We start from the raw sequence: 17100 nt of genomic DNA on the forward strand, positions 1-17100 counted from the left end.
CAATTAGTTTTACTTACAAAACCCTTTTTAACCCCAAACTTTTTATTTTATTAATTGACAAAGAGTGCTCATGAGCAAATCAACTATATACTGCATCTTCCACTCTCTCTCATAATTTTGATTTTATTTCATTCCCTTAGCACTTTTCCCCTTGTTCTTCCTGCCCCTGTCATGCTGACCTTCTTGCACTTGGCTTAAATGGCTATGCCCTTAGAACCTTTGTCATAAATGTTTCTTCTGGCTGGAATACAGCTAACTACTCCAAATATTTGCTTGGTTTTGTACCTCACTTAATCAAATCTCACTTTCTAAATTAAATTGACCCTGACACCCTATTTAAAAAAAAAAAAAAAAAAACTCTCGCTCTCAGCATTTCTGATTCCTCCAACTCTTATCCATATTTTCTAATTTTGTATTGCAGTTATCACCTACTGAGTTACATTTATTTTACATTTTTATTGTATTTATTGTATATTTCGTGTTCCTTTCCCCAGCTTCAAAATAATTTCTTCAGGAGCAGGGATCTTGGTCTGTTTTGTGCCTAGTGCAAAGTAGTTTTTCAATAAATATTACACAAAAGAGTAAATAAGTCATAAAATAGGGTTTGGGGTACCATCTCATTCAAAATGGCAATTATACTGTTCATAAGTTATCCACTCTAAAGAGCTTAACTCTATAAGCACTTTAAAGCTGCAAGCAGAGCTCCTAGATAAATGCCAGTAACATAGGTTTTATGTAAATATTGATGGTTAAATAAGTTCTTCAACAAAAAGAAGATGAAAATATCCTAACTAGCCACATTTCCCCCCCGGGGTTGATATATACTAAAATGTTACAGTTTAAACAAATTCATGATGAGATAGCAATGATTAAATTATTTTAAATTTACTTCATTTGAAGCCTTTTTGGTGGCAATAAGGTTGTTATATAAATTCAACTCTTCTTTCACGTTGGAGGAATAAGATCCAAAGCAAAAATAAAAAATTATAATTTTTTACATTGGAGTTAAATGATATGAAAAGTTCTTCTATAGATAAGAGGCATGGTACATTGCTTTATGCTAATGATAGTAATAAAGCAAAGCATGCTTTTATGATATTATAAAATGACTGCTAGGACTTAGTTATCTCTCCTATGCATATCCATCAGTATAACTTTTGAAATGAGAATTTTAGTTCATAGAAAAGTGTGAGTCTATTCTCAAAACATCCACTTCGAATAATTTTGGATGCTGCTCTCTCTCTCATGTCAATAAGCTATTTTGTGATAGAGCAAGTTAGACATATAGCATCTATATTTTTCTTATGAAAGTTTCTGTTTCCTACAACACTGAAAATTCCATAGGGACAGGCATCATGTCTACTGTGTTCCTTTCTGAATCAAAGGACCAACTGGCAAAGACTCAGCAATTACACATTAGATCAGAAACAATATTAATCTTATAAATTGTAGTGTCACTTGTATTTTAGTGTAGAAACTTCAAACTAATATTGTTTTTTTAAAAAAAATTAGTACAGTTTTATTTAGAAAGTAATACAGTGTACATTAGTATATTCTGTTTTTGTAACTCATGTGCTGCATCATTTATGTTTATTATTTAACTATACCTAGCCACAAAATTAGGATACTATCCATAGTACTGTCAGCAGATTTAAATGGGATTAATCTGTTAAGGCACCATGCAATAAATATGTAATAAATTTAATTGATACTTAAAATTAATTTAGGCAACTGCATATAAAGTTTGAAACAGTCTTTTGAGGCTCCATCACACAGACAAAAGCATAAAACATAATAAAGGACAAATTAGAGCATCAACAGGAATCCACACTAAAGCAGTGAATTTTTCTCTAAGTAAATACAACCACAATCTTAGACCACTCCGGCCTCTGAAGACTCCTTTATGACCCCTCAAATGACCTCCACTCCAAAGATAATATCCAACACATTAGTTTTGCCTATTTTAGAAATAGAATGCTAATCTATATACTTTTTGGTGTCTGACTCCTTTTGATCAATTTTGATCATCATATAGGATTTTTAAATTGTAGCTGTAGTTCATTTTTGCTATAATGTATTCCACTGTGTGATTATGTTGTAATTTATTTTTTCATTATAGTTTGATTGAAATTTGGATTATTTTCAGTTTCCACAGTGCTTCTAGGAATATCTCTTTGGCAAACATGTCAATGCGATTTTATAGGATGTTCATATATTCAGCTTTAATAAATATGTTTTACAAAGAGATTTCACACAAAAAAGTCTCAGAATAGTCCCTGGGTGTTCCCTTCATTCAAAAGCTTCACCAACCCTTGCTGCTCTGTCTTTAATACTTAAGCTACTCTGCAGGTAACAGTCATCTTGTATTAGTTTGCATTTTCCTAAGGACTGCTAAAGTTGAGAATTTTGTTATATTTATATATGTATGTATTTTTAAATACTTTTTATTCTAGAACAGCTTTAGATTTGCAGAATATTACAAAGATAGTACACAGAATTTCTGTATATCCAATTAATGAACCACCATTGATACGTTATTACATATAATCCACACTTTATTCAGGTTTTTTTGTTTTTCCCTAATGTACTTTTTGGGTTCCAGAGTTCTCTTAGTTGTTATGTCTCCTTAGGTATTTCTTAAAAGTTCTAAAACTTGTCTTGTTTTTGATGACCTTAGAGTTTATGTCGGGTGTTTTGTAGAATTCCCTTAAATGAGATTTGTTTAATGTTTTCCTTATAATTATACTAGTGAAATACAGGTTTGGAAAGACCACAGAGGTAAAATGTGTTCTCATCACACCATATCAATATAGATATGAGTTATTACTCTTGATGTTAACCTTGATCATTTTGCTTGAGATAGTATTTTCAACTTTCTCCACTATAAAGTTACTCTTTCTTTTTCTCCCTCTTCATATTACATTAGTTTGAAGAAAGTCACTATACCCAGTACACAATGAAAGTGTAGGGACTTATGGTCTATATTCTTGAGGATAAAATATCTAATTATTTTGCCTAGGATTTATGTCTCTTTTCTCACATTTATTTATTTATCCAATCAATTACTTATAGTAGCCTGAATTTATAAATATTTTACTTTTAGTTATAATCCAATACTACTTTGTTCAAATGATTCCAGCACCAGAAATTATGATTTCTTTCAATTCGTGCCAATATCCCTTTGGCATACTGCCATCAATGTGTGTGTGTGTGTGTGTGTGTGTGTGTGTGTGTGTGTGTGTGTGTGTTTTGAGTACTTTCCCACTTTTTGGAACTATAAGATGGTCCAGGTACATCTTTTTCATTTCCTGTCCCAGTCATAGAATTAGTCATATATTCAAAGATCACTTTTTTAATATATGTAATTGAAGGCTGGTATTAAAAACTAAGATTTGCTCATTGCTACTGGCCCTCTCAGTTGAAGAGCAAGGATTTACATATTTGAACTTTCCATGTGTATGCACATATGCACAAATATTTTTTATATTTGACTATATGTATCTATATTATGTTAAACATGAGTTCATATATTGATATCTGCAGTTCTAACTCATTGCCACATGTACCAATTTATTTTCCTCCTCTGGCTTATCTATAACCTCAGACTTGAACAGTGATAAATCTAGTTTCTGTCACCTCCGTCCATCTACTTAATCATTAAATTTAAATATACATATATAGTGGTTTCAGAATTGTTTACCCAAACCTCTGTGAAGAACAACTTTATCAACTATATTATAGTACTTATTTACATATAATTCCTTTTGCCTTTTTTCTTACAAACTGCACTCATTTCCACAGTAACTTAGGGCAACATCTTTTCTTCTCTATCACCTTCATTGAATTCCATATATATTAAAAAGAGTTAGAAGGCTTTGTCAAATTCCGAATTCTATCCTGGGATCCTTCAGCCTCCTAAACTATCTTTTTTAATGTTGATAACTTAAGATTTTACTCTTTGTGTTGTAAAATCCATGGGTTTTGACAAATGCTTACTTAATATCTTAATTTGCCATTATGGTATCATATAGAACAAATTGCAATAAACAAGTCTCCTGCTCTTTCCCAACTCAATCATTCCCTCTCTGAACTCTGGCGACCAGTTTTTTTTTTTTTTTTTCATGCTTATTTATTTTTTAGAGTATTTTTACGTTCATAGAAAAATAGAGCAGCATGCAGAAGGTTCCCATATACTGCCTCTCCCCTCTCACTCTCTCCTATCAACTAACGTCTCACATTAGTGTGGTGCATTTGTTACAACTGATGAGTCAATATTGACATAGTCTTATTAACTAAAGTCCACAGTTCACATTACAGAACATATTTTGCATTGTATATTCTATGGGTTTTGACAAATGTATGACATGTATCCATGATTATAGTTTCATACTCAATACTTTCACAGCCCTAAAAATTTCCTGTCCTCTACTTATTTGTCTCTCCCTCCCCTTGCACCAAACCCTTACAACCATTGATCTTTTTACTGTCGCCATTATTTTTCTTTCTCAGGAATGTCATGCAGTTGGAATTACATAGTATATAGTCTTTTCAGATTGGCTTTCTTTACTTAAGTTTCCTCCATGTTTTTCATGGTTTCATAGCTCATCTATTTTTTTTTTTTTCTATTCCATTTGATGAATGCACCACAGTTTTTTTGTTTTTTTTTTTCCATTCACTGTTGAAGGCCATCTTGGTTGCTTTCAAGTTTTAACAACTGTTACTAAAACTGCTGTAAACATTCATGGGCACACATTTTTAATCATTTGGGTAAATTTTAAGGAGCACAATTGCTGGATGATATGGTAGGAGCATGTTTAGTTTTGCAAGAAATTGATAAATTGTTGTCCAAAGTGACAAGTCTTTAATAAGGATAATTCTGCCTCGGTATTGACAATAGGCTTATGACGAGAAAATTCAAAGTGGTGAGTAGCACGACCTATAGAAAATTGTTGCTTTTTCATTTTCTTTCAGATTTTTTGGTAATTGTTTTTTTTTTTAATGTTGGATATTTTTTCTCTTTCTGTTGTTAGGTGTATACATATTATATATCAGACCTAAAAGAGATGGATATATGTATAAGCAAATGCTAATTTAAATAAAATTACTTTGAACACAAGTCTCTTGTCTTTGTATTTTATAAATATCCTTAGATTTAGTAACAGATATGTTTATTATGTAATGCTCCTTTCTTTCTCTGATAAAAATCTAACAGACTCTGTTTTCAAGATTTGTTCCAGGTTCTCCAAAAAAGCGTTTATTTTGATGCCCCTTACTCTTATAGTAGATTGAAAAAATGGCCCCAATACTTTGCGGCACCTCTCATCAAGAAGTGGATTATTTTTTTTTATTCTCTGACTCTGGCCAAAAGAAACACAGAAAAGTAACATTGCAAATTCTGATTCAAGGAATACTTGCAGTTTCCTCTCTCACTATTCTTAGAAACACTGCAATTGCTACTATGTGAAAACAAAACAAAACAAGTAACCTGTTCAATGATTAATAACACATAGACCAGCCACCCTTACTATCCTGAATGCCTGCTGACCATCAGCTATTTGAGTGAAACTATTCTTGGTCATCCATTCACCAACCAACCTACCAGCTTCAGCTACCAGTTTATTGCATATTCATGATCAAGTTAGCTGAGATCAGCTTTGGCATAGACCAAAAGTACCACTCAGACTGAACACAGCATCATAAGTGAAATAAATTCTTATTTTAAGTCTTTAGATTTTGGGGGTAACTATGCAGCAATAAATAACTGATACATCTCTAATAAAACAAATTGACCATTCCTCTTCAGTGTCTTTCCAAAGTACTCTGCATTTAGTTCCAACTTAGCATAAATAACAATAAATTAAAATACTAATTTATATGTGCTACCATATTCTGTAGTTTGTAGGGACAGAAACTTCAATTTTTATTGTTATCTTTGTGATTTCATAAGCTTTGTCACTAGTTAAGTAAATGATGCCATTGAAAAGAGTTGATTATACTCACAAATCTCAAGAGAGGGAGTATATGTAATGCCCTGGGCGGGGGAGGGCACATAAGGAGTCACTGGGGTCAGTCACAAGGCAGAGGGGGAGCGGGTAACCTGTGGGCAAGAGCCTTCATTGTAGTTTTCTTATGAAGCAACTGACAAGGTAGGTAAACAGGCTTAGGATTAGCTGTCCCTGGTTGTCTGTTGTCTGGCCCCAGGGTGGTTAGGGCAGAGTTAGAGTGACCCTAAATGACAGTGCCCAAGAAGGAAAATGGTTGGAGATGTGAACTGAATTGTCTGCTCAAGAAGAGGAAATGACTAGACTCTAGGCTGGGCTTCAAAACTGGGTGAAGACAGCATTTAAAAAACTATATTCTCCTTTGTAGTCCTAATTTTCTGTTTTATTCCTCTATCTCCTCCCCTCACTAGTTCTAATAGCCATATGCTGTCTTTTTGCTCCACCCATTAAAATGTATTTGAAGCAATCTTAAGACAAATAGAATTAATGTAACTTGCTTCTCTAATAGATCTTTGCATTGAATTCCTTGCCTTGAATTACAGAATAAAAGGCATTTATTTTCCACAGCTAAATTCATTCAAAGTAAATTAAAAAAAAATTTCTTGGGCTCGAAGGCCTTGTCTGTATGGCCCTGTCATAAAGTTTTGGTTTTAGTGAATAAGTCAATAACTGAAAAACAGCATGCCAGGAATGGTGTGGAGAAAATTATATTATAATACAAGCTTCTCTAAATCTGTATTCCATTGTCATAGTATATTAGATCTCATTATAAATATCAGACTGGCCAGAACAATAGTTAGAGAAAGGAACTTTATAGCTAATAGCCATCATTTTTATTTTCCATCTTGAGTGCTTACATATATCCTTTAAGCAGACTCTTTTAAATCATGTATCTTAGGATAATTAGCTACTTACTATGGACTTGAAATTGCAAGAAGCTATAGAGACAAGGAAAATAATTTGAAGATATTTTTTCAAATTAGTTGAATCAGTACCTCTGAGTAATTAGTAAGAACACTATCTCTAAGTGAAATAACATAGGATAAATATAGAGCATTACTTTGTCGAGTGCTAGATTGTTTGGTGCTGCTAGAACTCAGAACAAAGAGCAGATTCTAAGTGAAAGAAGGCTTACTGGAGAAGCTAAAATGTTAAGTGCCTAGAAAGGATTTTAAGAAATGAAATAGTACAAAGAGGAAAAGGTCTGAACAGAAGATGAGGCTTAATTTAATTTTCTTTATTTCTTGTTTTCTGAAGAGAAAGAAAACAGAAACATGTATTCCAAAATCAGCCTGATATAAACTTAGTTTTCAAACTTAAAAAAGTAACTTCAGAATTATAGAAAATTTGCAAATATAGTACAATTTTCATATATCCTTTACCCAGTTTCCTCCTAATGTTAACATTTTACCAATTATTTTTGTATCTTTCCATGTGTATGTGTATGTGTGTATACACACAAATACATACACTGATATATATACACACATACATAATTTTCTGAACTATTTGAGAGTAAGTCATGGACATAACCCTCAACTCAAATATTGTCCTAATAATATTCTCTTGTTAACAGTCCTTTCCTAAGGGCACTATCTTACATAATCACAGTACAATTATCAAAATCAGAAATTGATATTAATGCATTTTAGAATCTACTCTATGAGTCATATTCAAGTTGGCCAATTTTCTCACTAATGTTCTTTAAAGTAACTCAGGATTGTATGTCAATTTTATTGTTTTTTTACTACACTTTAATTGAAATAGTTTCTCATTCTTGCTTAATATTTTATAACCTTGATATTCTTGAAAAGCACAAATCATTTATTTTGTAGAATATACCTCAGGTTTTAGTTCCTTGATGTTTCATTATGATTATATTTTTGGTAGAAATGTTACAGAGCTGATTCTATGTCTTCTCCAGAAAACATATATGAAGGCAAATGGTATATATTTTTCCAGTATTGATGATAATAATGGATTTAACCTTTAAAATAAAATTATAATGTATGAGTCCATACATATATACATATATACATACATAAGAGAGGGGGAGAAGTTCTTCATTATAATATTGTAAAGGTACTATACATCAATTGAATGACAAAAATTTTAAAATCACCACTTGGCAAATCAATCAAAATAATGGATTTAGGCAAAAATAAACAATAGAATCTATGCCAGAGATTTTAGGGAAAACAAGTTACTTATATAGTCTCAAAATATCTCCTATGAGACACTTATTAATTACAAAGGGAAAAATATTAACTTTACATTGTAGAAAACTGGCAGATATGATTTAAACTAAGTGATCAAAGTAAATTCTTTTATGAAATGAAAAGTTGTTAGTATTCATAAAGGTAAATAAAGTGCACATTTATCTAAAATTACTAAACAATTGAAAATGGTAGAAAACAACTAATATTATAGTGTAATTTTCATCATAATTAGCAGCTATGTGAAAATATTATTTATCTAAATAATTTTATTAATAATTATTTGTTTAGTAATCTGGACACATTTTATGATGTGGCATCTTAATCCAGTTGATAAACAATTACACCTTTATTTTTGTGTTTTTCAGAGAAACTGTCAAAATAATCCTTCAGTTTTCATTTTGTTTCAAAATAAAATTTTTCAATAATTTTTCTTGACACTTCTGATATATTTAGTCACAAACACTTTTTCCAGATCCCAAGAAAGTGAAATACATCAGAGGAAAAATACTACTAAGTCCAATTATACATAATTCAGTCAACTCTGCTTTAATTCTAGTTAAGTCACAACATATTTTCATTGAATAATACGAAATAGAAAAAAATTAAATGAAACTTTGCAATGTCCCTCAAATAAGGAAAAATATGCACTTTCACTAGAATGAGAAAGAAGTAGCAAGATTTTGTTACATCGGTTACTGTTTTAAGGGAAATAATTAGCATAACCACAAAGAGGAATGCATTATAGTTAAGACATATGTCAAAGGAGAAAGAAAGAAGATTGGATAGTCATGATGCAATTAACTGAGAAAAGCAATGAAATGAATATTGACCCCAAAATGGCTGAATAATTCGGCTCATTTTAATTCCACATTTAATAAGAAAAATGAAAAGTAAAGTGCTAAAAGATATGTAGAAAATCAAAAATCAATGGAAACCTTATCAAATTAAGCAATTTTGACAAAACAAATGCCCTAAAAGTCCTTGATTATGACTAAATATTGCCCATTTTAAAACAAACATATTTATTGAAACATCCGTACTGTTGGCAGTTATTTAGAAAGAGTACAGAATGGCAAGTAGAGAAGCTTGATAGAAAACATTGAGATATGTGAAGAAATAACTGAAATGACTGAAATACATGTCCTAAAGGTTATATCTCACAATGAAAATATATTGATGATAAAATAGTAAGGTAACTTTCAACAAGTGGTAATTCAAGTCCCTTGGGTTTCTTACTAGAATTTGAGGGTAAAACCTTCTCTGTGAGGTTTCTCTTTTGAGACAGTCACCAAAATACTGTGGGAATAGAATATAGCCAATAAAATGGAGTGCAAAGAGTTAAGGACAAAAGAATTTCCTCAAAGGACTCCTTAATTAGCTTTTCCCGTTATTGTAACTCTGAAATTTGTCATGATATTTTATACACCTAAAAATTCCTGAAAATTCCACTTTTGAAGTACTCTCCAATTTCTCTGTTCCACTCCTCTATGCAAATTGCATCTTCCAGGAATGCTTTCCGGAATATTATTTAGATCTCAGAATCAATTTTCCTATAATTGATCATGTACTGTATAAATTGTCTTAGTTCAGACTGCTACACAAAAAATAGCATCAACTAGGCCACTTAAATAAAAAACATTTATTTGTCACAGTTGTATTAGAGGCTGGGAAGTCAAGATCAAAACACCAGCCAAACCTGTCTGTGTCTAGTGAAAGCCCGCTTCCTAGCTTGTAGACAGCCTTCTCACTGTATCCTCACATGCCTGAGAGGGGAAACTCTACTCTCTTTCTCTTCTTATAAGGACACTAATCCCATCATGCGGGCTCCATCCTTCTGACCTCATCTAAATCTAATTACCTCTCAAAAGCCCCAATTCTTAATACTCTTCCATCGAATTTTAGGGTTTCAACATATACATTTTGAGGGGACATGAACATGCGGTCCATGAGAGTAACGAATAATCCAAATCAATGAACTATTTGTAAAGCTATTTGTACTTTATCCCCAGGTTTAGATTCATCTATTACTCATAAATACACTTGAATCAGAAATTGCATCTAATTGTAAATTTCTTAGCATAGATAGCAGATTGTTTGAAATTGAATGTTTATTTTCATGATACAATAATATGTGATTATCAATATTCAACCCAATTAGACAACAAATAAATGGGATCGTAATGAGGGCTGGAGCAACTACATATTGGGAAAAAGTTTATAATTTTTTTTCTGAAAAAAAAAACTTGAATTCTCTAATCATTGTGAAGAATTTCAGTAAAAGAAGGTGTTAGACAAATGGGTTATATTCTAGAAAGAATGACAAAATATGTCATAAAAGTGGAAATTTTAAAGAAAGTTATTGTTTAATTTTATGTGACTAGGTTGGAGAAATTTTATATTTCAAAATAAGAAACTGTAAAAAGAAAGGTTAATTAGTAAGCAAATTGTAGAATACTACAATTTTAATCTGTGGAATTACTTGCATGTCAGTTTGCTTATCCAGAAGATATGGAGTTTAAATCACCATTATTGTTCATGAGAATTCTTCAAAATTCATTCCACCTCTCAGATAAATTCAAATACTAAAAAATGACTAAAGATGCAGGTAGTACTGATTTCTTAGCATTCTTGGCATTTTTTGAAGTTGAAAAATTAAGTAGTATAATTCTCATTGCCTTTAGGAAAAATAATGGAGAATGAAAGGAAAAGAAAAGAAAGTTCCCCATTAATTGTCCTTGGAAACTGCTTCTCATCTTTGTCCTCTTGTAATTATAAAATAAAGCCAAAATACTCATAGTAATTATTTTCAGAAAAAAGAATCCATGCTTCCTTAATTGTGCTCCAAAGATAAAAATGATTTATTTTGTCTATGCTTGAAACATTATTCTTGAAACATTATTTTTATAATAAGAGAATCTTGTATAAATATGAAATCAGAGATCATTAAGGTAGAGAAAGATTAATCTCATTCTTTAGAAAGATTAATTGAGAGTCCAGGATTACTTAGACATTATTCTGCATATTGGAGAGTCATCAGTAAACTAAATAAAAAACCTGCCTTTATGGGGTTCATATTCTAGTAGCAGATAAAAGCATTAAATAATAAACAAATAAATAAAAAAAATGATAAATATGATGAAAGAAAATTAAGTTGAGAAAAAAAGAGGACTACATTACAGAAAGTGACATTTGAGTAAAGACCTTTAAAATAGGAGTGAGACCTAAATACCGGGTGGCATAGCCCTCCCTGTCAGTTGATTATAAACATCATAATCAACAGGGCCACTATAAAATACATCAGTGCTGAAGACAGACCCCAAATCAGTTCATCTGTTCTTAGAGCCCAAAAAAGATTCTAGAGTAATCTCACTCAGAGTGAGAAATATGAATAAGCAACAAGCCTAAAGGCACTGAGAGAAGAATGAATTTTGTGTGATAAAGAGAAAGAAAGAAAACAAATGTAGTTCCAGTTTAATAAATCAGTGGGAGAATAAAATGAAGTTACGGTCAATAAGGAAAATAAGGGTTAAAAAATGTCAGGTCCTTTAAGCCATAGTGAAGATTTAAATTCTACTCTATGTTTGATAGGAAGTCATTTGGGAGACTTAAACAAAGAATTATTTGATCTAATTTATCTTTTTAGAAAATAAGCCTGGAGGCTGTGGATTTCAACTATATGAAAGAAAAACCACCTATCTGCCTGCAACCCTGACTTCTCTAAAAAATTTCATCAGTATATTTTGCTGCCTCCTTATCCTCTCTCCTTGGAACACTAACAGACATTCCAAACATATCTTGCCCACAACCAAGTCCCTGATAGGTCTTCAGACCAGTTCCTTATACAGCATTTTTAATTCATTCACTTTCTACCTCCAGGTACCAGTAAAGAGAGTTACATTTTGCACTAAAAAGAGAGAAGGATTGGTGGAATCCTTGAAAAATTACACCTACAAGATGGACTTCTAAGAGTCTATAGCCCCAAATCAAATCACGTAGTGGGTTTACTTTAGCCTGAGAGCCCTAGGCACCTGAAAATCTTCTGTGGGACTCTCGTGCTAGATCACAAAGAACCTTCGTATATATTTTCCCATAGAAAGATCGCATCGCGTAAGGGAACAAGCCTCCTTGTAAATAAAAATAGAGCAAGAATAAGCAGGAATAACAGAGTACTAGGACTTTAAGCAGTGAGGTTATCAAACGATATGAAAAGACAACAATACCTAAAAAGTTTTAAGAAATAAAAGATTGAAAATACCTAGAAGGATCAAGCAACAAAATTTATGACCTAGAATATTTGAAAAAAGGACCAAATTGAACTTTTAGAATGGAAAACACAAACGTGAAATTGAAACTCAAGGACAGACTCAGGAGAGTAGATAGAGCTGACTGAAAATTACTGAACTTGGACGAAGGTATAATTAATTATCAAAAAAGATAAGTGATGGAGAAATGAAAGTAAATGATATAGAGAACAGTAAAATATATAGAATCAGAGTTCCACATATGTAAAATCCAGGTTCTAGAAAGAAAAACAGTATAACAAATTATTTGAAATTGTGATGGCTCAAAAATTTCTAATACTAGTAAAATACATTGGTGGATTCAATGAATATCATAAAAGGTTTTTTTTTAAAAACCACAATTTAGAACGAATAGCTACTTTCTCAATAAAAACAATGGAAAGCATGAAAAAAGTCAATAATTATTAAACATATTAAAGAAAGCTATTGCCCATCTTGACTTTTGTATCTAGTATACTGGGGTTTGTTCGTTTGTTTCAAGTAGAATGTGAAACAAAGTAATTTTAAGCAAAAAAGTGCTTCCAGGAGACTTATTAAAGAAAATTCTAAAAATCAAACTTCCCAGATGAGAAAAGTGTTCCAAAATGAAAGGTCTGAGATGTGAGAATGTACAAAAATTATTCAATAGATTTTTAAATATAAATAAGTTGTTTGCATAAGATAAACAACTTATTCTGAACAAATGATATTTTGATCTTTAATTATTAACATCAATTAAGAATTTATTTGAAGATAACATTAAAGTACATAAAATAATATAATTTGAGAGAAGGATAAATGGACTTAAACAACCTTAACTTTTTGTCATTTCCTGAAAACATGATAATGGTGATTAAATTTGCATAGCAGTAAGTAAATTATGCATGTTATAATTCTTAATGCAAGTGCTAAAGGAAAGAATAAAGTGTTTAACAGAGAAAGAAGAGGAAAAAATAAAATGTTGAACAATAATCATAAATCCCCAAAATATGAATGGATTTTAAAAAAACAGTACAGAAAGAACGAAGATAGATTACTTCTAAATACCTAAATGCTTCAGAGATTCTCAGAATGAATATAAAATATCCAATTAACTGCATTTTTATAAGATAATAGTAGATACAATGATATCAATAGCTGAAGGCAGAGGTAAGTCTGTTTACGATTTAAGAGACCTCTAAGAAAACTAAAAATGATCAGTGTGGCATTAGAAGCAAAAACGCATACTTATATACAGTGGGAAATTAAAGATTTTAAACTTTTGCAAATACCACAAACATAAATCAAAGGAAATAGCATAATTATCATCTTCATTATTATTGCACATTATAATTTATTTTCATTATATTACAGATAATAGGTAGCTTCATCTTACTCTACTATGATTATTAAAAGTTTTAAAAATAAAACCTTATAGCTTCACAAATCTTAATGCGGCACAAGTGCCACAGCTATAACTTTCCCTGCCACTTTTGGCACAAGGGCTAAGCCCTCAGGCAACTCCAGCCCTTTGTTCACATCCTGATCCCCTTCTCTCCAGAGGCTGCTTACTTGATTCTTACAAAGGAAAGTAGCTTTGAAGCTTGGGTCTTAATGGTCCCCCAGTAACAGCTTAGAGGGGTTTCATTCAGATTGCTTCTCCTGTGGGCAAACTTAGGATCCCAGTGCTAAATAAAGTCCACTAGGGGCAGTTGTCTGTAGGGACCAAGACAATAGATGCCCTTTGGTGGCAGCCCTCCAGCAGTCATCAGTGATTAGAGGATGACCCCAGGCCAGGCCAGCGTGTCAACTTCTGGCAGAAGGTAGAAAATAAAGATTCCTCTCTGTGTCTGCAGAGGAGACCATACAAAGCTTAGATTCCTCATGGTAAATCCAAATTTATTAAAAGTAACATAATGAGAAAGCTATCCCATTCTAATACTAACCAGAAGGAAATTGTTGTTCTTCTATTAATATCAGAAAAAAAAGAAAAAAAAATAGACCTAAAGGCAAAAGGTTTTCTAAAGGAAAAGTTTTTTAAAAATAATAATCCAAAGTTTAATTCATCAGCAAATGACAAAATTTTTAATTTGCATGCCCCTAAAGATATAATCTTAAAATATATACAAGTAATATTGAGAATCCTGTAAGGAATAATAGACGAAGCTACAATGATAGCAGGAGACTTCAGTAATTGCTAGATCAATTAGACAAAAATATCAGCAAGGACAGAAAAGTTGGGCACCATGATTAACAAAGTTAACATAATCTGCAGAACACACATTCTTTCCGATCACCTGCAAAACTTTCAAAACATAGCCCATGTACTAGATTATAAAAATAAAAATTCCAAGTAGTCCATGAATGTACTTTGCAACATGTTTTGAAGGTATTATCTGTCCTGTTTGCCTCCAAACTCATTACACACAGACACAGACACAGACCCACACTCTCAGTCTCTCTCTCTCCCTCCCTCCCCCTCTTTCCCTCTCTGCCTGCCTCTCTCTCTCTCTCTCTCTCTCTCTCTCTCTCTCTCTCTCTCTCTCTCTCCTCCTCCTCCTCCTCCTCCTCCTCCTCCTCCTCCTCCTTCCTTTTCCATTCAACCCACAAAAAGACGGTTTGAAGAGAGAAAATCACAAACTTTCAAAGAGATAGTGGCATCTTTAAAATAGCCAACCCAAGAAAATCAATTTATTGAAATCATTTACATTATTTGTTGAAGCTAATCTACCCTAGAATAATTTCTATAAGAAAAAAAAAATCATGTACACCATAATGCTGACATAAGATACAAAATGGCAACAGACATCGTTGGGCCTAAAAGTCCATTATTATTCACTTCAGTTGTTCAGAATCCCAGCTGTGATCTAGTTAATCTCTGAGACCATTGCCTCAGGCGTTTATTGCATTCCTGGAAAATTTCCCTACAGCCCCACTTCAAATCCACTGCTGCCTGAAACTGCCAACTGTTTCACTTTAAAGATTCTAGTGATTTTAAAATCGCCTCTATTAGAGAGGGAGAAATTGGTAAAACTCCCAAAGGGTAATGGCTGGGATAAAACTGTCGCTGGTAATAATAGGGAATTACACAAAAATGTCAATGAATTTTCTGATTGATGGAACTGAGATACAACCGAAGTTTAAGATCTAAAGATGCTGATAACTAATGAAAAAAAAGAGGACCAAGACACAAGCACTCACACATGTACACACAGCAAAAAGAAAACCATATTTAAAAGCAATTTCTCTGCGTTTTAAATTATAAATCACATGTCAGATAAATTAGTTTTTGGCATCAAGATTTCAATAGCTATCTGAGAACACTTATTGTTTTCTTCTTTTCATCTTTCATTAAATATGACATTTTCAAGAATTAAAATATACTTATTTTTAACACTATAGAAGAAAAGGAAGGTCCAAGAAATCAGTGGCAAAAATATGGACACTATCAAAGAATAAAATCTTTGGGATCAGTTGGATGCCTCAGCAAAAAATTACCTATACCCTAAACACTGAAACAGACTTCGTTTCTTTAAAAGTACACACACACACGCACCACACATACATAATTATCTTGAGTTAAACTAAATTTTGAACTGCATTTAGTATTCAAGTACCTAACCACACAGTGATAGACCTCTTTAAAATCAATGTTATAATATTATTCCTACGTTTAATATTGATTGCTTCTCCTCTATTTCATATCTTATTTTGCAATTGTTTTTTTTTAAATAAAACAGTAGTATTAAGATAGTACATTAACATTTGATTTCTTGATTATAAATATAACCTAAAAGAGTAAATAAGTTTTTCTGCCAAGATTCCATAAATAACATTGACATTCACAGAGTAAAATAATATACTTTTGTTCCTAGCATGTGGCAGACTTTCAAATATATTTACATTTAATTTTATTTTCTATAGTGAAAATAAAATATGTTTGACAGATTGGCAATGTTAAGGCTCTTTTTTTTTTTCCCAGAGATTCACTCATGACCTTTCTAAATTCACCACATAATATTCCCCTTCTTTGTGAGTTTGTTATCAGTAACTCGAATTGCTCCACTCTGAATTCTAGCTCTACTAAGAGGCAAATCATGACATGACAAATGTCATTCATCAACCTGATAGCTCCTACTCGACTGTATTTTCTGAAGATAATTCTGAAACCCTTTTTATAAATGGATACCTTACCTTAGGTAAAAACAATAGAGCAGTTCCTTTAGAATTGTAGGACCACATTTTTAAGTCAGGCTATCTCATGTTTTTTGTTATTTATTTTTAATTATCTTTCTTCTTCCATTCTTTCTTCTTGTAAAAGTATATGAGAACAAACACCTCCACAGGCATCCTATTCTAACAGCCTTACATTATTCAGTGAGCTGACTTGTCACTTCTCAGATGTCTGGATACCAGCCAAACACCCTGAGTGACTGGCAAGTTCCATGAATGCACTGATGTCCTGTGATACCTCTCTACGTATTGTCATCTTGCATATATATATTACTAGTGAATATAAGAACTGGACTGGTAGATGTTATTTTCTTTTTTTCCCAAATCTTTTCTCTAAGTGCATTAATACTGGCAGTGTTCTATACCTCTACAAAACAGATATCGACC

The sequence above is a fragment of the Rousettus aegyptiacus genome, unplaced genomic scaffold (genome assembly GCF_014176215.1).
Source record: "Rousettus aegyptiacus isolate mRouAeg1 unplaced genomic scaffold, mRouAeg1.p scaffold_m13_p_13, whole genome shotgun sequence".
Classification (NCBI taxonomy): Eukaryota; Metazoa; Chordata; class Mammalia; order Chiroptera; family Pteropodidae; genus Rousettus; species Rousettus aegyptiacus.